Source organism: Hyla sarda, chromosome 4 (assembly GCF_029499605.1).
Source record: "Hyla sarda isolate aHylSar1 chromosome 4, aHylSar1.hap1, whole genome shotgun sequence".
Lineage (NCBI taxonomy): Eukaryota > Metazoa > Chordata > Amphibia > Anura > Hylidae > Hyla > Hyla sarda.
Window position 1 is genome coordinate 410,132,337 of NC_079192.1, and position 25,166 is coordinate 410,157,502.

General features: G+C 43.8%; 1 protein-coding gene and 1 long non-coding RNA gene across 4 annotated transcripts in view; one reads left to right on the forward strand and one right to left on the reverse strand.

Annotated features, from left to right (window-relative positions):
- The window catches only part of SYN3 (synapsin III), a 301,143-nt gene extending 276,241 nt beyond the window's left edge, over positions 1 to 24,902 (reverse strand). The window contains exon 1 of one of the 3 annotated variants that reach the window (XM_056517637.1): positions 24,884 to 24,902. The gene's annotated coding sequence lies outside the window, so the exon portion shown is untranslated. Of the gene's footprint in view, positions 1 to 1,193; positions 1,248 to 24,639; positions 24,783 to 24,883 lie in introns of those variants that run through there. The other 2 variants (XM_056517635.1, XM_056517633.1) reach the window with 2 other exon arrangements.
- Positions 1,271 to 18,995, forward strand: LOC130267646 (uncharacterized). The gene is made up of 3 exons (XR_008843228.1): positions 1,271 to 1,329; positions 6,558 to 6,639; positions 18,579 to 18,995. It is a non-coding gene; the product is annotated as an uncharacterized LOC130267646 (long non-coding RNA).
- Positions 24,903 to 25,166: the final 264 nt, after the last annotated feature.

Sequence of the window (25,166 nt, forward strand, 5' to 3'; positions counted from 1 at the left end):
ACCTGGGGAGGGATAAACCACCACCAGACACCTGGGGAGGGGTAAACCACCACCAGACACCTGGGGAGGGGTAAACCACCACCAGACACCTGGGGAGGGATAAACCACCACCAGACACCTGGGGAGGGGTAAACCACCACCAGACACCTGGGGAGGGGTAAACCACCACCAGACACCTGGGGAGGGGTAAACCACCACCAGACACCTGGGGAGGGGTAAACCTGAGGAGAGATGAGCTGCTGTCAGACTTCTCTGTCTGTGAAGTATCTCTCCAAGGGACAAAGGATCAGGTGGTTGAAATCCAATATGCCTGATCCTTCTCTCCCCGATACCATCTATCGGGGATTGTAGGGAGACACTCATATACATTAAAGCCAATGTGTATAGAGGCCTTAAAGGGGTACGCCGGTGGAAAACTTTTTTATTTTTTTATCAACTGGTGCCAGAAAGTTAAACAGATTTGTAAATTACTTCAATTAAAAAACTCTTGATCCTTCCAGTACTTATTAGCTGTTGAATACTACAGAGGAAATTATTTTCTTTCTGGAACACAGAGCTCTCTGCTGACATCATGACCACAGAGCTCTCTGCTGACATCTCTGTCCATTTTAAGAACTGTCCAGAGAAGAAGAAAATCCCCATAGAAAACATAGGCTGCTCTGGACAGTTCCTAAAATGGACAGAGATGTCAGCAGAGAGCACTGTGGTCATGATGTCAGCAGAGAGCTCTGTGTTCCAGAAAGAAAAGAATTTCCTCTGTAGTATTCAGCAGCTAATAAGTACTGGAAGGATTAAGATTTTTTAATAGAAGTAATTTACAAATCTGTTTAACTTTCTGGCACCAGTTGATTAAAAAAAAAAGTTTCCACCGGAGTACCCCTTTAACCCTCCCACAATATGGGAACTCAACTTAGTTGTTAGGGGGGTGTCCGACTACAACCTTGCTGACTGATCCCCATATTTACATGAGCGCTTATCTCTTATGACTTATAGTTGAAATCCAACAAGTCTGATCCCATATATAAGTGCCTCCAGCCAGGGGCGTAGGAACCGGGGGGGACGGGGGGATGGATCCCCCCCAAGAATTAAGGCTGGGGGACCGATAATGGCTTCATCCTGCCCGCACCATGCCGCTCAGCACAGCACCCTGTCTGACTCTGAGGCTGTCCCTGTCTCCCAGTCTAAAACTTTACCTGTGCAATGCTGTGCGGCCGGGCGGCTGGATCTGCGGAGGGACGTTGCAGAAGTGACGTCACTCCGCAGACCCGCGCAGGACGTCACGTCACTCGCCGAGACTGAGAGGAGACTGGAGAGGTGCTGCGGTAGTAGGTAAGTGTGTCTGTGTGTGTCTGTTACTATGTGTGTGTCAGTGTTTGTGTGTCTGACACTCTCAGCCAGTGTGTGTGTGTGTCTCTGTGTGTGTCTCTGAATTCCACCCCACCCACCCCAATTTCCCCCCCCCCCCCACCCCAATTCCTGGGGAAGGGGGGGGGGGGGGGGTAACTGCCTATACCTATGGTGAAGAGAGGGGGGGGGGGGGGGGGGTAACTACCTATGGGGAAGAAGGGGGGGGATTAACTGCCTATACCTATGGTGAAGAGGGGGGGGGGGTAACTGCCTATACCTATGGGGAAGAAGGGGGGGGGGTAACTGCCTATACCTATGGGGAAGAAGGGGGGGGGGTAACTGCCTATACCTATGGGGAAGAAGGGGGGGGGGTAACTGCCTATACCTATGGGGAAGAAGGGGGGGGGGGGTAACTGCCTATACCTATGGTGAAGGGGGGGGTAACTGCCTATACCTATGGTGAAGGGGGGGGGGGGGGGTAACTGCCTATACCTATGGTGAAGGGGGGGGGGGTAACTGCCTATACCTATGGGGAAGAAGGGGGGGGGGGTAACTGCCTATACCTATGGGGAAGAAGGGGGGGGGGGTAACTGCCTATACCTATGGGGAAGAAGGGGGGGGGGGTAACTGCCTATACCTATGGGGAAGAAGGGGGGGGGGGTAACTGCCTATACCTATGGGGAAGAAGGGGGGGGGGGGGTAACTGCCTATACCTATGGGGAAGAAGGGGGGGGGGGTAACTGCCTATACCTATGGGGAAGAAGGGGGGGGGGTAACTGCCTATACCTATGGGGAAGAGGGGGGGGGGGGTAACTGCCTATACCTATGGGGAAGAGAGGGGGGGTAACTGCCTATACCTATGGGGAAGAGAGGGGGGGGGGTAACTTCCTATACCTATGGGGAAGAGAGGGGGGGGGTAACTGCCTATACCTATGGGGAAGAGGGGGGGGGGGGTAACTGCCTAGACCTATGGGGAAGAGGGGGGGTAACTGCCTATACCTATAGGGAAGAGGGGGGGGGTAACTGCCTATACCTATGGGGAAGAGGGGGGGGGTAACTGCCTATACCCATAGGGAAGAGAGAGGGGGGGGGGTAACTGCCTATACCTATGGGGAAGAAGGGGGGTAACTGCCTATACCTATGGGGAAGAAGGGGGGGGGGGTAACTGCCTATACCTATGGGGAAGAAGGGGGGGGGGGGGTAACTGCCTATACCTATGGGGAAGAAGGGGGGGGTAACTGCCTATACCTATGGGGAAGAGAGGGGGGGCAACTGCCTATACCTATGGGGAAGAGAGGGGGGGCAACTGCCTATACCTATGGGGAAGAGAGGGGGGGGGGCAACTGCCTATACCTATGGGGAAGAGAGGGGGGGGTAACTTCCTATACCTATGGGGAAGAGAGGGGGCGTAACTGCCTATACCTATGGGGAAGAGAGGGGGCGTAACTGCCTATACCTATGGGGAAGAGGGGGGATTGTAACTGCCTATACCTATGGGGAAGAGGGGGGGGGGTAATTGCCTATACCTATGGGGAAGAGAGGGGGGGTAATTGTCTATACCTATGGGGAAGAGGGGGGGTAACTGCCTGTACCTATGGGGAAGAGGTGGGGGGGTAACTGCCTATACCTATAGGGAAGAGAGAGGGGGGGGGGTAACTGCCTATACCTATAGGGAAGAGAGAGGGGGGGGGTAACTGCCCGTACCTATAGGGAAGAGAGAGGGGGGGTAACTGCCCGTACCTATAGGGAAGAGAGAGGGGGGGGGGGGTAACTGCCTATACCTATGGGGAAGAGAGAGGGGGGGTAACTGCCTATACCTATGGGGAAGAGAGAGGGGGGGGTTAACTGCCCGTACCTATGGGGAAGAGGGGGGGTTAACTTCCTATACCTATGGGGAAGAAGTGGAGGGGGGGTAACTGCCTATACCTATGGGGAAGAGAGGGGGGGGTAACTGCCTATACCTATGGGGAAGAGAGGGGGGGGGGTAACTGCCTATACCTATGGGGAAGAGAGGGGGGGGTAACTGCCTATACCTATGGGGAAGAGGGGGGGGGGGTAATTGCCTATACCTATGGGGAAGAGGGGGGGGGGTAATTGCCTATACCTATGGGGAAGAGAGGGGGGGTAACTGCCTATACCTATGGGGAAGAGGGGGGGGGGGTAATTGCCTATACCTATGGGGAAGAGAGGGGGGGTAACTGCCTATACCTATGGGGAAGAGGGGGGGGGGGTAATTGCCTATACCTATGGGGAAGAGGGGGGGGGGGTAATTGCCTATACCTATGGTGAAGAGAGGGGGGGCAACTGCCTATACCTATGGGGAAGAGAGGGGGGGGTAACTGCCTATACCTATGGGGAAGAGAGGGGGGGTAACTGCCTATACCTATGGGGAAGAGAGGGGGGGTAACTGCCTATACCTATGGGGAAGAGGGGGGGTAACTGCCTATACCTATGGGGAAGAGGGGGGGGGGTAACTGCCTATACCTATGGGGAAGAGGGGGGGTAACTGCCTATACCTATGGGGAAGAGGGGGGGGGTAACTGCCTATACCTATGGGGAAGAGGGGGGGGTAACTGTCCGTACCTATAGGGAAGAGAGGGGGGGTAACTGTCCGTACCTATAGGGAAGAGAGGGGGGGGGGGTAACTGCCCGTACCTATAGGGGAAGAGGGGGGGGGGGTAACTGCCTATACCCATAGGGAAGAGAGAGGGGGGGGGGTAACTGCCTATACCTATGGGGAAGAGGGGGGGGGGGGTAATTGCCTATACCTATGGGGAAGAGAGGGGGGGTAACTGCCTATACCTATGGGGAAGAGGGGGGGGGTAATTGCCTATACCTATGGGGAAGAGAGGGGGGGTAACTGCCTATACCTATGGGGAAGAGGGGGGATTGTAACTGCCTATACCTATGGGGAAGAGGGGGGGGGGGGGTAATTGCCCGTACCTATAGGGAAGAGAGAGGGGGGGTAACTGCCCGTACCTATAGGGAAGAGAGAGGGGGGGGTAACTGCCCGTACCTATAGGGAAGAGAGAGGGGGGGTAACTGCCCGTACCTATAGGGAAGAGAGAGGGGGGGGGGGGTAACTGCCCGTACCTATAGGGAAGAGAGAGAGGGGGGGTAACTGCCCGTACCTATAGGGAAGAGAGAGAGGGGGGGGGGGGTAACTGCCTACACCTATAGGGAAGAGAGAGGGGGGGGTAACTGCCTATACCTATGGGGAAGAGAGAGGGGGGGTAACTGCCTATACCTATAGGGAAGAGAGAGGGGGGGGTAACTGCCTATACCTATAGGGAAGAGAGAGGGGGGGGGGGGGTAACTGCCCGTACCTATAGGGAATAGAGAGGGGGGGGGGTAACTGCCCGTACCTATAGGGAAGAGAGAGAGGGGGGGGGGGGTAACTGCCTATACCTATAGGGAAGAGAGAGGGGGGGGGTAACTGCCTATACCTATGGGGAAGAGAGAGGGGGGGTAACTGCCTATACCTATAGGGAAGAGAGGGGGGGGGTAACTGCCTATACCTATGGGGAAGAGAGAGGGGGGGGGGTAACTGCCCGTACCTATGGGGAAGAGGGGGGGTTAACTGCCTATACCTATGGGGAAGAAGTGGAGGGGGGGGGTAACTGCCTATACCTATGGTGAAGAGGGGGGGGGGGGTAACTGCCTACACCAATAGGGAAGAGAGAGGGGGGGGTAACTGCCTACACCAATAGAGAAGAGAGAGGGGGGGGGGTAACTGCCTATACCTATGGGGAAGAGGGGGGATTGTAACTGCCTATACCTATGGGGAAGAGGGGGGGGGGGAACTGCCTATACCTATGGGGAAGAGAGGGGGGGGGTGACTGCCTATACCTATGGGGAAGAGAGGGGGGGTAACTGCCTATACCTATGGGGAAGAGGGGGGGGGTAACTACCTATACCTATGGGGAAGAGGGGGGGGGTAACTACCTATACCTATGGGGAAGAGGGGGGGGGTAACTACCTATACCTATGGGGAAGAGGGGGGGGGTAACTGCCTATACCTATGGGGAAGAGAGAGGGGGGGGTAACTGCCCGTACCTATGGGGAAGAGGGGGGGTTAACTGCCTATACCTATGGGGAAGAAGTGGAGGGGGGGTAACTGCCTATACCTATGGGGAAGAAGTGTGTGTGTGGGGGGTAACTGCCTATACCTATGGTGAAGAGGGGGGGGGGTAACTGCCTACACCAATAGGGAAGAGAGAGGGGGGGGTAACTGCCTACACCAATAGAGAAGAGAGAGGGGGGGGGTAACTGCCTATACCTATGGGGAAGAGGGGGGATTGTAACTGCCTATACCTATGGGGAAGAGGGGGGGGGGAACTGCCTATACCTATGGGGAAGAGAGGGGGGGGGGGCTGACTGCCTATACCTATGGGGAAGAGAGGGGGGGTAACTGCCTATACCTATGGGGAAGAGGGGGGGTAACTACCTATACCTATGGGGAAGAGGGGGGGGGTAACTACCTATACCTATGGGGAAGAGGGGGGGGGGTAACTGCCTATACCTATGGGGAAGAGGGGGGGGGGTAACTGCCTATACCTATGGGGAAGACGGGGGGGTAACTGCCTATACCTATGGGGAAGAGGGGGGGGGGGTAACTGCCTATACCTATGGGGAAGAGGGGGGGGTAACTGCCTATACCTATGGGGAAGAGGGGGGGGGTAACTGCCTATACCTATGGGGAAGAGGGGGGGGGGGGTAACTGCCTATACCCATAGGGAAGAGAGAGGGGGGGGTAACTGCCTATACCTATGGGGAAGAGAGAGGGGGGGGGGTAACTGCCCGTACCTATAGGGAAGAGAGGGGGGGGGGTAACTGCCTATACCTATGGGGAAGAGAGGGGGTGACTCTGCCTATACGGAACAGGGGGGGGTGTAACTGCCTATACTTATTGGGGGGGCTACCTAACTTTATACCTGGATGCCTAACTACTTACCTACATACCAGACTATCTAACTATGTACCTGGCCTTCATACATGGCTGCCTAACTACCTAGCTAGCCCCCTACCTACATATCTGGCTTCCTGATCTACCTACCTAGTTACCTATTTACCTGGCTACCTACCTACCTGCCCTTTTACTGTGCAGGACACCAAGGAGGGCTTTATTACAGTTTGTGGGCCTATAGATGGAAAGATTGTGTAGAGGAGGGCACTGAATATATGCAGAGTCTGACATGTTTTTCCTGCAGATTTTAAGAGATCCACATGGCGGTCTTATCCGGACGGAGAAGAAAAGGAAAGAGGACGCCGCTGATCAGAAAATAAGTAATTGTGAGTCCCAAAATGTAACTGTAATCACTTATATGGTATACACATCCTGTGTACAGCTGATATCTACTGCCATATGGTCCTGTATATAATCACTTATATGGTATACACATCCTGTGTACAGCTGATATTTACCGCCATATGGTCCTGTATATAATCACTTATATGGTATACAGATCCTGTGTACAGCTGATATCTACCACCATATGGTCCTGTATATAATCACTTATATGGTATACACATCCTGTGTACAGCTGATATCTACTGCCATATGGTCCTGTATATAATCACTTATATGGTATACACATCCTGTGTACAGCTGATATTTACCGCCATATGGTCCTGTATATAATCACTTATATGGTATACAGATCCTGTGTACAGCTGATATCTACCACCATATGGTCCTGTATATAATCACTTATATGGTATATACATCCTGTGTACAGCTGTTATCTACCGCCATATGGTCCTGTATATAATCACTTATATGGTGTATACATCCTGTGTACAGCTGATATCTACCGCCATATGGTCCTGTATATAATCACTTATATGGTATACACATTCTGTGTACAGCTGATATCTACCGCCATATGGTAATGTATATAATCACTTATATGGTATACACATCCTGTGTACAGCTGATATCTACCGCCATATGGTCCTGTATATAATCACTTATCTGGTATATACATCCTGTGTACAGCTGTTATCTACCGCCATATGGTCCTGTATATAATCACTTATATGGTATATACATCCTGTGTACAGCTGATATCTACCGACATATGGTCCTGTATATAATCACTTATATGGTGTATACATCCTGTGTACAGCTGATATCTACCGCCATATGGTCCTGTATATAATCACTTATATGGTATACACATTCTGTGTACAGCTGATATCTACCTCCATATGGTAATGTATATAATCACTTATATGGTATACACATCCTGTGTACAGCTGATATCTACCGCCATATGGTCCTGTATATAATCACTTATATGGTATATACATCCTGTGTACAGCTGTTATCTACCGCCATATGGTCCTGTATATAATCACTTATATGGTATACACATCCTGTGTACAGCTGATATCTACCGCCATATGGTCCTGTATATAATCACTTATATGGTATACAGATCCTGTGTACAGCTGATATCTACCGCCATATGGTCCTGTATATAATCACTTATATGGTATATACATCCTGTGTACAGCTGATATCTACCGCCATATGGTCCTGTATATAATCACTTATATGGTATACAGATCCTGTGTACAGCTGATATCTACCGCCATATGGTCCTGTTTTCCACCTACAGAGCTATATGAGGGCTTTATCGGTATCAATTTGGTGTTGATGATTTTTTCATCCTATTTTTTGTTGTTGGTAGTGTGTATACAGAGAAGCTGTTACAATGTTTGCATTTGCACTATTTGATGAGGTTGTCAAATGTATTTATATTATATTTATATTTGCTGGGTATCCCCTTAAATTTATTGCCTGTTGTTAAATAAATGTTATTTACAATTGTAAGTTTTATTCTCTAAATGTCATTTTTTTGTGCGAAATAGGAAAGTTCCCCCCGCATATATATTGTATCCATCCCATCCCCTCTGCCATTTCTTTACCCCCCCCCCCCCCATGCCATTTCTCAAACCCCTGATCCCTTGTCCTTTGTGCAATCGGGCCCCTCCCCTTTTTTTATAGCTCCACCCCCACATAGCCACACCCACAACCGGTATTTTTCTGAGGGAAAGGTGGCAACCCTATACTACCTGTATTGTTCGGCAGGCCCCGCTGATGCCTGCGGCCGGCACATATTAATTCATTACTTTCCCTTTAAGAAAGTAATGAATTCTGGGGGATGAGTGAGGCGACGTGCCTGTGCGCAGTTACGTACGGCAGCGTAGCGCTATTTGCCCGCCAAAGAAGAGCTGTGTCGCAGTTGGAAAAGAGCCCTTCACCAAGACGGGGGCCTCCAAGGTAGCTCCTGCTGCTCCAGCTTAATCTATGGCCGCCCGCCCACCTGCAATGATATTTCTCACATGAATCATCATCATTCAGCTTTCTACTAGGAAAGCTGAGTGAATGATGATTCCTATGAGAAATATCATTGCAGCCCTATTTTTTTCACCCAGCTTTCCTAGACTTCAATACAGCAAACATTGCCTAAATATATGTTACCACATATTTAGGCAAACTTTGCTGTTCTGAAGACAGTCTAGGAAAGCTGGGTGAAAAAAATATGGCTGCAATTATATTTCCTATGGCTGCTGTTAGATTTGTGCAATTATATTTTAGGTGTTACCGCATATGTAGGCAAACTTGGCTGTTTTGAAGCCTAGGAAAGCTGGGTGGAAAAAAAATATGGCTGCAATAGTATTTTTCACTCAGCTTTCCTATGGCTGCTGCGAGATTTGTGCAATTATATAACAATATACCGGGTATATGAAAATGATGTCAATAGTGCCTACACTAACCCCTCGTCCTGACCTCACACAGTCCTGACAGATCCCTATCCCTTGAATTCACTGCTTCCTGAAGGTACCTGTGATGAGGAGCCTGTATTGACCCGCCCCATTTAGCCCCTCCCATTTTAGCCCCTCCCATTTTATGGCTCCGCCTTTTTTCGACATCTCAATGCTATCCCCCCCAGATTTTTGGGGCTTCCTACGCCCCTGCCTCCAGCTGTTGCAAAACTACAACCCTCAGCCTTCGGCTATCCGGGCATGCTGGGGGTTGTAGTTTTGCAACAGCTGAAGGCACCCTGGTTGGGAAACATTGCCATACACATTACACAGTTGTATTGTTCCCCAAAATTTTGTGGGTTTAGACAACTTTTCTCAAATGTGTAAAGAGGCCTTCACCCTCCCACAATATAGTTTAGATGTTAAAGGGGTACTGGTGCCAGAAAGTTAAACATATTTGTAAATTACTTCTATAAAAAAAATCTTAATCCTTCCAGTACTTTTTAAAGGCTATATACTACAGAGGACACGCTTTTCTTTTTGGATTTCACTTCTGTCAAGACCACAGTGCTCTCTGCTGACACCTCTGTCCATTTTAGGAACTTTCCAGAGCAGAATATGTTTGCTATGGGGATTTTTTCCTGCTCTGGACAGTTCCTAACATGGACAGCAGAGGTCAGCAGAGAGCAATGTGGTCGTGACAGAAGAGAAATCCAAAAAGAAAAGCATTTCCTCTGTAGTATACAGCCGCTAATAAGTACTGGAAGGATTAAGATTTTTTTTTCATAGAAGTAATTTACAAATCTGTTTAACTTTCTGGCACCAGTTGATTTAAATAAAAAAGTTTTCCACAGGAGTACCCCTTTAACATCTAAACTATATTGTGGGAGGGTGAAGGCCTCTATACACATTTCAGAAAAGTTGGCTAAACCCACTACATTTTGGGGAACAATACAACTATGTAATGTGTATGGCAATGTTTCCCAACCAGGGTGCCTCCAGCTGTTACTAAACTACAACCCCCAGCATGCCCGGACAGCATGCCCAGAGAAATCCAAAAAGAAAAGCATTTCCTCTGTAGTATACAGCCGCTAATAAGTACTGGAAGGATTAAGATTTTTTAATAGAAGTAATTTACAAATCTGTTTAACTTTCTGGCACCAGTTGATTTAAAAATTAAAGTTTTCCACCAGAGTACCCCTTTAGTTGTTAAGGGGTTATTATTTTTATTTATTAATTAATTTTTTTTAAGAAAAAAAAACTACTCTTCTTGGGTTGGGATCTGGTCCTGATGGGAAGCGGCGGGTTCCTTGACTGTTGCCGCTCAGGATCTTTTTATAGAAGGTGATAATTGAGTAACTGTGATATTACACTATGTAACTGTCGGAGCCGCGAAATGGCAGAAACACACGTCTACGTGGTGGGAAAATATTATAATTACAATAAAGGGGGCCGGGCATCATCTGTGCCAACACTTGTCACCTACATCACATGGCAGGATGGCATGCTTTAACCCTTTACGTTCGGCAGCTGTTCTATATGTTCCCGACAGTGTCCGTCTTCACTGTACGTTTGCATTCTATTCGTGAACCAGGAAGGTCAGGATGAACAGTACGAATGCAAATATGTGCAATGCAGTATCGGTGGTGGCAATCTTTAGGACCCTCTGGAAGCCCAAGGATTGCGGTCATAGTGGCGGCATTATTATGGATATTGGTTCCACCACTGGTAATGTCTTGCTATGGTTCTGCTCATACGTCCATATTATAGTGAATATACCATCCACACCCTGAAGCCTATATCCTTGTGTAAATAGAGTCCTGCATGCATCTCCTTTGTTCCCTATAGCTCCACAGCGAAGAGCAAACATCTATTATTGACACTGAGAGAACTAATTATAGGGCTGACGTCCCGTCCTAATGAAATGTTTATTATAGGGGGAGGAACCAAGCGTATATAGAGAGACCGGTCCCTGTATAATATGAGAGCGACCATGTATCATCAACCTCAGGGGGTCAATTCAGCTGACTGTATTTAAAAAAGTTCCTGTTGTATAACCCAATATACAAGTACGGTATATAACTACTATAATACTGCTCCTATATACAAGAATATAACTACTATAATACTGCTCCTATATACAAGAATATATCTACTATAATACTGTTCCTATATACAAGAATATAACTACTATAATACTGCCCCCTATATACAAGAATATAACTACTATAATACTGCCCCTATATACAAGAATATAACTACTATAATACTTCTCCTATATACAAGAATATAACTACTATAATACTGCCTCCTATATACAAGAATATAACTACTATAATACTGCCTCCTATATACAAGAATATAACTACTATAATACTGCTCCTATATACAAGAATATATCTACTATAATACTGCTCCTATATACAAGAATATAACTACTATAATACTGCTCCTATATACAAGTATATAACTACTATAATACTGCAAGTATATAACTACTATAATACTGCCTTCTGTGTACATAAATGTAATTAATATATTACTACCTACTATGTACAAGAATATAACTACTATAATACTCCATCCTATATACAAGAATATAGCTACTATAATACTGCTCCTATATACAAGAATATAACTACTATAATACTGCATCCTATATACAAGAATATAACTATTATAATGCTGCTCCTATATACAAGAATATAACTACTATAATACTGCTCCTATATACAAGAATATAACTACTGTAATACTGCTCCTATATACAAGAATAGAACTACTATAATGCTGCTCCTATATACAAGAATATAACTACTATAATACTGCTCCTATATACAAGAATATAACTACTATAATACTGCTCCTATATACAAGAATAGAACTACTATAATGCTGCCTCTTATATACAAGACTATAACTACTATAATACTGCTCCTATATACAAGAATATATCTACTATAATACTGCTCCTATATACAAGAATATAACTACTATAATACTGCTCCTATATACAAGAATATAACTACTGTAATACTGCTCCTATATACAAGAATATATCTACTATAATACTGCTCCTATATACAAGAATATATCTACTATAATACTGCTCCTATATACAAGAACATAACTACTATAATACTGCTCCTATATACAAGAATAGAACTACTATAATGCTGCTCCTATATACAAGAATATAACTACTATAATACTGCTCCTATATACAAGAATATAACTACTATAATACTGCTCCTATATACAAGAATATAACTACTATAATACTGCTCCTATATACAAGAATATAACTACTATAATACTGCTCCTATATACAAGAATATAACTACTATAATACTGCCCCTATATACAAGAATATAACTACTATAATACTGCTCCTATATACAAGAATAGAACTACTATAATGCTGCCTCTTATATACAAGACTATAACTAGTAATGTCTCCATACAGATGGCATCCGTCCAATAATAATAATACTAATGATTCCTTAGGACGGTAGTATTTATTTATGCCGCACAGTCCTCCCTGTTTAAGCTGTTTGCCACTTTCGTTTCCAATGTTCTGCCAACACGACTTTTCTTGGCAGTGAAATCCGCATTTATATTATGAACCGGAGCCAAAAATGACGCTGCCGATTTAATCCCGATGAGGTCATTCTAAGAAATGATGTCGCAGTGAAACGAATACTTCTGCTTAGGGCTCTGCCACCATTTTTCTTTGTCGCAACAATATTGGTGACCTTTACCGCCGCAGATTGACATTGAGTGGGCACAACACTCTTTCCTTTATAGTCACTCTGTTTTCCATTGCTGGTAATTGTTTTACTCAGAACTTCCATACGATGTTATAATCACAGGCCGGCAGTGTTATAGAAGGATGAAGAGAATAAGGAGAAACACGTCGAGTCGCGAGCATTGCGTGGTATACGTGGGGCCAAGTACTAAATGATATAAGACAAAGTCAACTCAGCCGGAGGATCATCTGTCATAGGAAATAAAGACATAAGATAGAGAAGAATTTCCCCTGTGGACTAGACTAAGCCCTGCCGACCTCCTGACGTAGAAGCCCACTGTAGGTAGGTAGGGAATTCCCCCTATTAGGTTGAAGCCCCCAGTAAGTAGAAAGGGAATCCCCTCTATTAGGTAGAAGCACCTAGAAGATAGTCAGGTAAGGACACCCCCTATTAGGTAGATACCCCCAAAAGGTAGGGAATTGTCCCCTTTTAGGTCAAAGCCCCCAGAAGATAGGTATGGAATCCCCTATTTTAGGTATAAGCCCCCAGTAGTTAGGTAGGGAATCCACCCTTATTAAGCAGAAGCCCACAGAAGATAAGTAAGTAGGGAATCCCCCTATTGGGTAAAGGCCCACAGTAGTTGGGTAGGGAATTCCTATTAGATAAAAGACCCCAGAAGATAGGTAAGTAGGGAATTCCTATTAGATAAAAGACCCCAGAAGATAGGTAAGTAGGGAATTCCTATTAGATAAAAGATAAGTAAGTAGGGAATCCCCCTATTGGGTAAAGGCCCACAGTAGTTGGGTAGGGAATTCCTATTAGATAAAAGACCCCAGAAGATAGGTAAGTAGGGAATTCCTATTAGATAAAAGATAAGTAAGTAGGGAATCCCCCTATTGGGTAAAGGCCCACAGTAGTTGGGTAGGGAATTCCTATTAGAGAAAATACCCCAGAAGATTGGGAAGTAGGGAATTCCCCTGTTAAGTAAAGGCCCACAGTAGTTGGGTGGGGAATTCCCCCTATTAGATAAAAGACCCCAGAAGATAGGTAAGTAGGGAATTCCCCTATTAGATAAAAGCCCACAGTAGTTGGGTGGGGAATTCCCCCTATTAGATAAAGGCCCACAGTAGTTGGGTGGGGAATTCCTCCTATTAGATAAAAGACCCCAGAAAATAGGTAATTAGGGAATTCCCCTATTAAAGGGGTACTCCGGTGCTTACACATCTTATCCCCTATCCAAAGGCTAGGGGATAAGATGCCTGATCGCGGGAATCCCGCAGCTGTGGACGCCCGTGATCATGCATGCGGCACCCTGTTTTTAATCAGACCTCCCATAGACTTGCATTGAGGGGGCGGGGCGTGACATCACACAGGGCGGAGTCGTGATGTCATGCTCGTCCGCCATTGTGGTACTCGTTCGGTAATTATTAGGACATCTCAACTTTTTGGTACAAACTGGAGATTACCTACATTCTGGAGTTACCCCGAAATAAAAAAATAAGTGATCTAGGTTCCTTAGTATGCTCAGTCTTAAAGGGGTACTCCGGTGAAAACCTTTTTTCTTTTAAATCAACTGGTGGCAGAAAGTTAAACATATTTGTAAATTACTTCTATTAAAAAATCCTAATCCTTCCTGTACTTATTAGCTGCTGAATACTACAGAGGAAATTCTTTTCTTTTTGGAATGCTCTCTGATGACATCACGAGCACAGTGCTCTCTGCTGACGTTATTATAATAATAATAACGCTAAATTTATTGTTGTCCTTAGTGGGATTTGAACCCAAGTCCCCAGCACTGCAAGGCAGCAGTGCTAACCACTGAGCCACCATGCTGCCCTTAGCATACATCTGCTATGCATGGTTGCTAAAATGGACAGAGATGTCAGCAGAGAGCACTGTGTTCGTGATGTCATCAGTGTTCCAAAAAGAAAGGAATTTCCTCTGTAGCATTCAGCAGCTAATAAGTACTGGAAGGATTAAGATTTTTTAATAGAAGTAATTTACAAATATGTTTAACTTTCTGCCACCAGTTGATTTAAAAGAAAAAAGGTTTTCACCGGAGTACCCCTTTAATGTTACCAATAATGTACCCTTTAACAACTTTTTAGTCTTTTTCAAGTTTTTTTAAAAAACCAAAGATGGCGCCACTGACAGTTATAGGTAGAGAGGGTAGGGACGTCTTATGGTCCCTGTTAAATTATGCTTTTATTAGATTGTCCCTTTAAAGGGGTACTCCACTGGCCAGCGTTCGGAAGCGAATATTCTCATCACTGTGTTACCGCTGCGGGGGTCAGCCATGCCCCCTTGTGACATCACGACTACGCCCCCTCAATGCAAGTCTATGGGAGGGGGCGTGACGGCCGTCAAGCCCACTCCCATAGACTTGCATTGAGGGGCCATGCCCCCTTGTGATGTCACGACCACGCCCCCTCAGTGCAAGTCTATGGGAGGGGGCGTGACGGCCATCATGCCCCCTCCCATAGACTTGCATTGAGGGAGCGTGGTCATGACATCACAAGGGGGCATGACCGACCCCCGCAGCCCGAACACAGCGTTCAGAACATTTACTTCCGAACGCTGGCCAGTGGAGTACCCCTTTAAATACAGTCTGTCATCAGAAGAGCTTACCCAACACCCAACAACAAAATCCAGACACAGAAACACCCTGTGCATCGTAGGGCATGTTCACAAGATAACTGCAGCCCCTATAATGCTAAGCTGACACACTTTCATAAATGTCATAAAAAAATTCTCTGCGCTGATACGTTTTTTATTTATTTTTTTCATTTTCACGCCATATGTTCTAACAGATAGTCTTGTCAACGTCGCCCTAGTTCAGTCTTGGAGCTTAGCTTGTTTTCCTAGCCGCCGTTCTTCTTTCTACTTTATATTCTAAATCTCGGAGAACATTTGTATCCCGGATCACATCTATGTTGCCACACACTGTCGCTTGCACGGTAATTCGATAAATTACACTGAAAAAAATTGTTAGCGTTAAAGGGGTACTCCGGTGGAAAACTTTCTTTTTTTTTTTTTTTTTTAAATCAACTGGTGCCAGAAAGTTAAACAGATTTGTAAATGACTTCTATTAAAAAATCTTAATCCTTCCAGTACTTATCTTAATCCTTCCAGTACCTCTTTTTGGAACACAGAGCTCTCTGCTGACATTACGAGCACAGTGCTCTCTGCTTACATCACAAGCATAGTGCTCTCTGCTGACATCTCTGTCCATTTTAGGAACTGTCCAGAGCATCATATGTTTTGTATGGGGATTTTCTCCTACCCTGGACAGTTCTTAAAATGGACAGAGATGTCAGCAGAGAGCACTGTGCTTGTGATGTCAGCAGAGAGCTCTGTGTTCCAAAAAGAAAATAATTTCCTCTGTAGTATTCAGCAGCTAATAAGTACTGGAAGGATTAAGAATTTTTTTATAGAAGTAATTTACAAATCTGTTTAACGTTCTGGCACCAGTTGATTTAAAAAAATAAAGTTTTCCATCGGAGTACCCCTTTAACAGTGGGATGTGCTATAAGTATGGGGATGAGGGGGTCGGTGTGGAGCCCATCGCTGTTTCCTCCTGACCTGTATATTTGTCAGTCATCTCTAGAGGAAGCCATTTTATTAAAGGGGTACTCTGGTACTGAACAACTTATCCCCTATCCACTATATCAAGTATCTGATGGATATTTGCATGGAACACCACGCTACCAGTATACCGCAACACTTACGCCATGTCTGGAATGTAAAAGGGGACTACAGTATTGAACAACTTATTCTCTATCTACAGGATAGGTGATATTTGTCTGATCGCAGGGGTCCGACTGCTGGGACCTCCTGCGATCTCCTGCCCGGCGTCCTGGCTCTCCTCATGCTCGGAGCTATGTCTACCTTTGCACTGAGCCGTAGTAGTGTTGACCACTGTTTTGTGCGATGATCAACACTGCATGGGTAGAGCTAGTGCTCTGAGGGAGGTCCCAGCAGTCGGACCCCTGCGATCAGACAAATATCACCTATCGTGTAGATAGGGAATAAGTTCAATACTGTAGTCCCCTTTTACGTTCCAGACATGGCATAAGTGTTGCGGTATACCAGTAGCGTGGTGTTTCATCCAAACATCCATCAGATACTTGATACTGTGGATAGGGGATAAGTTGTTCAGTACCAGAGTACCCCTTTAATAAAGTGGCTTCCTCTAGGGACGACAAATATACAGGTCAGGAGGAAGAATTAGGCACAGCGATGGGCTCCACACCGACCCCCTCATCCCTATCTGATAGCACATCCTACTGTTAACGTTAAAAAAAAATTCTGTGGCATAAGTGTTGTGGCATAACTAGTGTGAACTACTATTATGCCCTAATATTTTTACAACCCCCGCTATAAATTTTAAGGAGATTTCTCCGGTATTGTGTATAGTCTGGTCTTGAGCCTTAGTCCTGATCCAGGGATCTGTCTGGCAGACTGGTTGCTAGGGACTTGATGCTTAACAACCCTACTGAAAACACCGTGGTTGTTAGGCAACATGACCATAGTAACGAATGGGTGTCAAAAGACCCATCTGCTTAGGCCGGGTTCACACCATGTTTTTGCAGTACTGCTCCCGTATACGTTTTCTATTTGAAAACTGTATGGAACCGTATTAAAAACCGTATACATTGACTCTCCATTGAAAACCCTATGCCAAATGATGCATTAGGTTGTGTCCGTTTAACGTTTTGTCAGTTACTTTTCCGTATCCAAAATCGCAGCCTACCACAGTTTTGGTCCGGGTGAAAAACCGTATTGAAACGTATAAATTTTTTTTTTTTTTTAACATGGGAGTCAATGGCAACCGTACAGAACTGTATGTGTGTGCGGTTCCATACGGTTTTCACCATCCGTTTTTGACTTTTGAAATTTCAATCAAACAAGTGAAACTTTATTTACAATGGCGGTAAGTAGACAGCTCTCACCTCCCACTGGACACAGGTGTGCACGGACTGGCGGAAGCGCAACCGCCCAATACAGCAAACAGAAGAGAACGTCCAGCACTTGATGTCCGTAGCAATAGTGTTTATTGGCATAAAAACAGATACGTGAACAGGACAGAGCGTAAGCTTACGCTCTGTCCTGTTCACGTATCTGTTTTTATGCCAATAAACACTATTGCTACGGACATCAAGTGCTGGACGTTCTCTTCTGTTTGCTTTATTTACAATGGAGTGAAAAGTTAAAACGTATACCCTATTTTATTTTATTTTTTTTAAACGGATGCAACCGTATACGGATTAAAATTTGTACACACGTTTTGATACAGTTTAGTGAGGAATCTGTTATTTTATCAAAAACCTGATACGGGGACTGGTATTGCAAAAACCAGCCTTAGCTGGTTTGGCACCTTGGCATTAGTACCGCCATGAGGCCCCATGGTGGAACTAATGCGAAGGCGCCAAACCAGTCCCCATCACATCCTGAATTATTAATTCGATTTTTTTAAATATAAATTAGTGGTTGCATATATATATATAAATATATATAATTTTATTTATTATTTATTCATATTTTTTTTTTAAGCAATCTGTTTAATCACGGACTGTCTCCGGCCGCCGCGCGCTGCAGACTCCTTCCTAAAATAAGTTGCTGTCGTCTCTGTAAGTGAAGACTATGACTGTAAGGATCAATACCAGTTTTCATTAGATAAATAGCTTTATAAATATCTTGTACCGCCAGATGCCGGCCAAAAATTTTTTATTCTCCCTGGTACTTACCCAGCAACTGTGATAAGTGGAGAGTGTGAAGGTGAAGAAAAAGGAACCGTCATCTCTGTATAAATCCGCCATACTACTTGTTTATATCACCGACTGGTAAGTTGACTATTAACTCTGGGATCAGGTAGGTAGAATATAAACTCCCATCTGTGTGTTCTCAGGGGAGCAAAGACCAAAGTGTCTGTAGGGGGCAGAGGTATCTGGCAGCAACTTATTCCCCTGTCTCCACTTGGCAAAAATCAATGAACATGTGAATCAAGAAGAACAACACTATAGCAGGCGTATGGCCACCAGAAAGCTCAACATAATGGTACAACTATGGTAGGCCCATCTTATTATTATAACAACTATAATACGGTCTCCGATGTACAAAAATATAACTACCATAATACTGCTCCCTATATGCAAGAAAATAACTACTATAATACTGCTCCCTATATACAAGAATATAACTACTATAATACTGCTCCTATATACAAGAATATAACTACTATAATACTGCTCCTATATACAAGAATATAACTACTATAATACTGCTCCTATATACAAGAATATAGCTACTATAATACTGCCCCTATATACAAGAATATAACTACCATAATACTGCTCCCTATATACAAGAATAGAACTACTATAATACTGCTCCTATATACAAGAATATAACTACTATAATACTGCCTCCTATATACAAGAATATAACTACTATAATACTGCTCCTATATACAAGAATATAACTACTATAATACTTCCTCCTATATACAAGAATATAACTACTATAATACTGCTCCTATATACAAGAATATAACTACTATAATACTACTCCTATATACAAGAATATAACTACTATAATACTGCTCCTATATACAAGAATATAACTAGTATAATACTGCTCCTATGTACAAGAATATAACTACTATAATACTGCTCCTATATACAGGAATATAACTACTATAATACTGCTCCTACATACAAGAATATAACTACTATAATACTGCTCCTATATACAAGAATATAACTACTATAATACTGCCTCCTATATACAAGAATATAACTACTATAATACTGCTCCTATATACAAGAATATAACTACTATAATACTGCTCCTATACACAAGAATATAACTACTATAATACTGCTCCTAAATACAAGAATATAACTACTATAATACTGCTCCTATATACAAGAATATAACTACTATAATACTGCTCCTATATACAAGAATATAACTACTATAATACTGCTCCTATATACAAGAATATAACTACTATAATACTGCTCCTATATACAAGAATATAACTACTATAATACTTCCTCCTATATACAAGAATATACTATAATACTGCTCCTATATACAAGAATATAACTAATATAATACTGCTCCTATATACAAGAATATAACTACTATAATACTGCCTCCTATATACAAGAATATAACTACTATAATACTGCTCCTATATACAAGAATATAACTACTATAATACTGCCTCCTATATACAAGAATATATCTACTATAATACTGCTCCTATATACAAGAATATAACTACTATAATACTGCTCCTATATACAAGAATATAACTAATATAATACTGCTCCTATATACAAGAATATAACTACTATAATACTGCCTCCTATATACAAGAATATAACTACTATAATACTGCTCCTATATACATGAATATAACTACTATAATACTGCTCCTATATACAAGAATATAATTACTATAATACTGATCCTATATACAAGAATATAACTACTATAATACTGCTCCTATATACAAGAATATAACTACTATAATACTGCTCCTATATACAAGAATATAACTACTATAATACTGATCCTATATACAAGAATATAACTACTATAATACTGCTCCTAAATACAAGAATATAACTACTATAATACTGCTCCTATATACAAGAATATAACTACTATAATACTGCTCCTATATACAAGAATATAACTACTATAATACTGCTCCTATATACAAGAATATAACTACTATAATACTGCCCCTATATACAAGAATATAACTACTATAATACTGCTCCTATATACAAGAATATAACTACTATAATACTGCCCCTATATACAAGAATATAACTACTATAATACTGCTCCTATATACAAGAATATAACTACTATAATACTGCTCCTATATACAAGAATATAACTACTATAATACTGCTCCTATATACAAGAATATAACTACTATAATACTGCCTCCTATATACAAGAATATAACTACTATAATACTATCTCCTATATACAAGAATATAACTACTATAATACTGCTCCTATATACAAGAATATAACTACTATAATACTGCCCCTATATACAAGAATATAACTACTATAATACTGCTCCTATATACAAGAATATAACTACTATAATACTGCCCCTATATACAAGAATATAACTACTATAATACTGCTCCTATATACAAGAATATAACTACTATAATACTGCTCCTATATACAAGAATATAACTACTATAATACTGCTCCTATATACAAGAATATAACTACTATAACACTGCTCCTTATTACTGTATCTGTCTTGGTTATTGATCTCTTCTCCTATGTACATTACACGAGTCCTTGGTGTGGTGCATTCTGGGTGATATTAACCCTCACCAGCGATGCTGAATTTAGGCAATGTAAATGATATCTATGGACTTTTCTCCAACCTGTGGCTCCTCCTCCATACTATAACCTGGATTCTGATTGGTCAGTGACCCCCCCCCCCCCCACTCCTCCAATATGAGCACCTTGAGCCCAATGTTTGTCAACATTTGCCCCAATATCTGCTTTCTTCAAGGAACAGCGCCACCCCTGCCCTCAGGACGTGTGTAGTATTACAGATAAACTCCATTCACTGCAATGGATCTGCGCTGTTTCTGGGGGAAAGCAGATAAATATTTCACTTATTTTAATTTTTATAAATGTAGCAGAGCTGATCTTGTTGTTTTCATTCCATAAAGATGTAGCAGAGCTGAGTTTGTCGCTTTCCACACTACAGACCTACAGATGTAGCAGGGGGGAGTTTGTTACTTTCCACAATACAAACCGAAACATATAGTAGAGCTGAGTTTGTTGCTTTCCACAATACAGACTTTAACATGTAGCAGGGGGAAGTTTATCACTTTCCACAAGACAGACCTAAAAATGTAGCAGAGCTGAGCTTGTCGCTTTTCATAAAACAGATCTGAACACGTAGCAGAGCTGAATTTGTCACTTTCCACAAGACAGACCTAAAGAAGTAGCAGAGCTGAGCTTGTCGCTTTTCACACTACAGACCTAAAAATGTAGCAGAGCTGAGTTTATCCCTTTCCACAATACGGACCTTGACTTGACATTAGCAGAACGGAGTTTGTCGCTTTCCACAATACAGACCTAAGCATGTAGCAGAGCTGAATTTGTTCATTTCCACAACACAGACCTGAAAATATGACTTAAAGATATTAGCAGAGCTGAGTTTGTTGCTTTCCACCATACAGACCTAATTGTCGCTTTCTACAATACAAATCCTAAGATGTAGCAGAGCTGAGTCTGTCGTTTTCCACAATACAGACCTAAACACATAAGCAGAGCCGAGTTTGTCGCTCTCCACAATACAAACATAAACATATAGCAGAGCTGAGCTTGTCATTTTCTACAATACAGACATAAAAATTTAGCAGAGCTGAGTTTGTCGCTTTCCACATACAGACCCGTAGATGTAGCAGGGTTAGTTGCTTTCCGTCTTACAGACCTGAACGTGTAGCAGAGCTGAGCTTGTCGCTTTCCACAACTCAGACCTAAACACGTAGCAGAGCCGAGTCCCTTCCCACATATCACTGCAAAAGACGTAGCAGAGCCGAGCTTGTCATTTTCTACAATACAGACATAAAAATGTAGCAGAGCTGAGTTTGTCGCTTCCCATAACACTGACCTGAATATGTAGCAGAGCTGAATTTGTTGCTTTTTCTCAATATAAACTTAAAGTCATTAGCAGGGTTAAGTTTGTCGCTTTCCACATACAGACCCATAGATGTAGCAGAGCTGAGTTAGTTGCTTTAGTTTGTCACTCTCCACAATACAAACATAAACATATAGCAGAGCTGAGTTTGTCGCTTTCCGCAACTCAGACCTAAACACGTAGCAGAGCCGAGTCCCTTCCCACATATCACTACAAAAGACGTAGCAGAGCCGAGCTTGTCGTTTTCTACAGTACAGACCTGAACATGTAGCAGAGCTGAATGTGTCGCTTATTCTCAATACAAACATAAAAACATTAGCAGGGCTGAGTTTTTCGCTTTCCACATACAGACCCGTAGATGTAGCAGAGCTGAGTTAGTTGCTTTCCGTCATACAGACCTGAACGTGTAGCAGAGCTGAGTCCCTTTCCACATATCACTGCAAAAGACGTAGCAAAGCCGAGCTTGTCATTTTCTACAATACAGATCTAAAAATGTAGCAGAGCTGAGCTTGTCGCTTTCCATAACACTGACCTGAACATGTAGCAGAGCTGAATTTGTCACTTTTTCTCAATACAAACTTAAAAACATTAGCAGGGCTGAGTTTGTCACTTTCCACATACAGACCCATAGATGTAGCAGAGCTGAGTAAGTTGCTTTCCGTCATACAGACCTAAACGTGTAGCAGAGCTGAGCTTGTTGCTTTCTACACTACAAACCCTAAGATGTAGCAGAGCTGAGTTTGTCGCTTTCCACCATACAGACCTGAACACGTAAGCAGAGCTGAGTTTGTCGCTCTCCACAATACAAAGATAAACATATAGCAGAGCTGAGCTTGTCATTTTCTACAATACAGACCTAAACACGTAGCAGAGCTGAGTTTGTCGCTTTTTCTCAATACAAACTTAAAAACATTAGCAGAGCTGAGTTTGTCGCTTTCCACATACAGGCCTATCTTTCTACAATACAAACCCTGAGATGTAGTAGAGCAGAGTTTGTTCATTTCCACCATAAAGACCTAATTGTCGCTTTCTACAATACAAACCCTGAGATGTAGCAGGGCTGAGTTTGTCGCTTTCCACAATACAGACCTAAACACGTAGCAGAGCCGAGTCCCTTTCCACATATCACTGCAAAAGACGTAGCAGAGCCGAGCTTGTCGTTTTCTACAGTACAGGCCTGAACATGTAGCAGAGCTGAATGTGTCGCTTATTCTCAATACAAACATAAAAACATTAGCAGGGCTGAGTTTGTCGCTTCCCACATACAGACCCATAGATGTAGCAGAGCTGAGTTTGTCGCTTTCCACATACAGACCCATAGATGTAGCAGAGCTGAGTTTGTCGCTTTCCACATACAGACCCGTAGATGTAGCAGAGCTAAGTTAGTTGCTTTCCGTCATACAGACCTGAACGTGTAGCAGAGCTGAGTTTGTCGCTTTCCACATACAGACCCGTAGATGTAGCAGAGCTGAGTTAGTTGCTTTCCGTCATACAGACCTGAACGTGTAGCAGAGCTGAGCTTGTCGCTTTCTACACTACAAACCCTAAAGGTGTAGCAGAGCTGAGTTTGTCACTTTCCACAACTCAGACCTAAACATGTAGCAGAGCCGAGTCCCCTTCACGTTTTGTTTATTATTATTATTATTATTATTATTATTGTTTATTTTTTTTACATGGGGCTGCAAGTGAACCTCGGAGACTTATCCCCAACAACTAAAGCGCAAAAGTTGCTACATCCCTACTAGGATTTGTTACAATGTGTCAGCTGCATCATGGGGGGGGGGGGGGGGGGGACACATGTTGAATGACGTTCTGCCCATCAGCTCTGCTGCTCCAGCACCGGCTCTGCTACATCGTAACCCGGTATGGGATGCTCGGCGGTGGCAGAGATCTGGTCGGTCCTACAGACCGGTGTTGCAAAACTACAACTCCCAGCATGCCCAGACAGCCAACGGCTGTCTGGGCATGCTGTGAGTTGTAGTTTTGCAACAGCTGGAGGCGCACTGGATGCACAGACGCACAATGGGTCATTGCGGGGGTGCCCAGCCCCCCTCCTCGTCTTACCTTCAGTATGGACGTCGTCTCCTGGAGCATCAGACGGTGCAGCCTCAGTGCATCCTCATCCTCTGCATCATCACATCACAGGGGGGCAGCCTCTCCCAGCCCTGGCCTCCCCCTATTGGCTGAGGCACCCATCCCCTCCCCTCCCCGGTGCTTTCCTCCAACCATCGGGGTGGGATGCATAATTTAGCGAAACAACTGGTGGATCAGCTGTCAGCACCGAGCGCGTCCGTGGCGACATACGTACCGTTCATTCAGACGTAATAGGACGTAATTACGGGGCTAGGACGTTTTTATTTTTATTTTATACCATAGATTGATTCACGAAGGCTTCTTGGAGGGACGGTAGTCATGGAGACGGAGGTGTGCTGCTGCGGTAACGCGCGTGCGGTCGATTGTTGTAGAGCATGCCGATGTGTGTGAGGGGATCGCGCTTCTTTGTTCACACAAGCCCTGCATATATTACTGAAGAAATACTGTCACACTGTGTTCTGATAATACCGCTATACGGTGCTGAAATAATAAGGCCA